Source organism: Metopolophium dirhodum, chromosome 1 (assembly GCF_019925205.1).
Source record: "Metopolophium dirhodum isolate CAU chromosome 1, ASM1992520v1, whole genome shotgun sequence".
Classification (NCBI taxonomy): domain Eukaryota; kingdom Metazoa; phylum Arthropoda; class Insecta; order Hemiptera; family Aphididae; genus Metopolophium; species Metopolophium dirhodum.
The window spans coordinates 21,298,838-21,300,890 of record NC_083560.1 but is presented as its reverse complement, the minus strand read 5'-3'; positions in this window follow the sequence as shown (position 1 = coordinate 21,300,890).

Below are 2,053 nucleotides of genomic sequence, written 5' to 3'. Positions count from 1 at the left end.
CTAGGAAATAAATATATTTATTAGGTACAAAATAGATAAATAGTATATGTATGAATAAAAATAACTAATATTTAAATAAAATATGGGAAAATTAATATTATATCAGTGATGTGTATTGCTTCAGTTATTTAACTACCTATATGTCTATATAACTCACTCAAGTGATATTGCTTTTTTTTAAAAAAATAGGTATGTTATAAAAAAAAATGTATTTGATGAATTATTATATTATTTTGCAGATTTCTGTTGTCGTCATATAGGCAGATAGAATATATTATATTTATTCTTGCAAACTTGATTGATCAAATTGCCTATAAAGAGAAAATTATCATGCAAAAATTAAAAAGCGAGTAACAGTGGATAAAGCTTTAGATAACTATAGTGTATGCGTTATATTTAATAACATATAACATTATACATTCATTGACCACGTTCGGTGGTTTTCGTCATAAGTTCCGGGAGGTCTTTAAATAAAATATAAATATTTTCGTATCATATAACATAATATATCTATTATAGTACACAAATTTATATTGTTTACTCTAAAAATCTAAACAGATAAATAGATAATACGTACAAACTTTTGAATAGTGAAAAATGTCAAATTTTTTTTATGTACGTTTATGCAAGAAAATCACAGACCTTCAAAAAACTATATTATATTCATAATGAATAATGATGTACAAAAATGATAATTTGATGTATGACTTAAATAGTACGTACTACGTGCCCTACCGAATACGCTCCAATATAACTTTTATAATACATAATATGTTATAATTAGGTACCTACAGGGACGTAGCCCCCCCCCCCCACGAAATGTCATCGACGACTTTTTTTTAGAATCTGAGTGGAACGACATTTATTAAATAGGTACCTAACCAAGTTAAGATAAATTTGTTATAGAATAATCATGATTGTCCTTTATTAACTTACTAGATCGTAAGTTTTATCTTTTATTGCTACACTAATCTTATCGCGTATAGGATTTAAAGCAAAATATATTGTACAATACTCGCCTGTCGTCAGTTGATGTTTGTCTACTTTCATATAAGCGTATAATATATATAAACGTACCTATGGTAAAACGATCATTTTCAACTTTTCAACAAGAGTAAAGACACTACTTCAAAACCAAATTGGAAATTACCGTTCAACAGGACTGGACTCTTATTTTATCCGTTGATTGGGAAATATCAGTTTCACCAAAATACGGGGTTGAATATTATAATGGCAAAATCAAAAAAAAAATTATTATTATAAATTATAATTTTTTTATACCTATGTTATATATTATACCTACATTTTTTTTTTATTCATACGATATTTATATTTATTATAATACAATAATTATTACTTTATAATACTTACATATTTCACCTATCGAATAACAAAAATATTTTTTTATTTTTAAAATATAATATACACACTATAGCATAATATTCTGTACGTCATTACGAATTTAATTTTTGCTTAATTAATAAGAATGGCTAAAATTACTTATTATAATTTTTTTGAACTTCCTCTCCCCCTGAAATAAAATCCTGGGTACCTATGCATAATACTATACAAAATATATAATATTTATTTTAAATATAAAATACTATTATTATATTATAATATTGTAATGGTATTAGGTATATTATATTATACCATTATAATCAGGGCTTGTAAACGTTATATTTGACAAAAAATTAAATTAAATTTGTAAACGTAATTATAACGGAAAGCGATAGCCAAAAATAATTAAACACCGCAAAATACAACATAACGCAAAACATAATTTATAGAATATCATTGAACAAATAATATTGCAAAACGAAATAATTTAAAATTTATTTATTTAAAAGGTCTATTGGTTTCTTAGAACATTAATTATTTCATGCAAACAATCTAAGAATTGATTATAATATTATATTCCGTACCTGGTCTATTATCTACCCACATTAGTTATTATTTTTAAATTTAATGGGTATTGACACAATATTTTTAAAAAAAACGATAAGCGCATAACTTGTATAACGTTTTTTGTTCTAAATAACGATAAACTTAA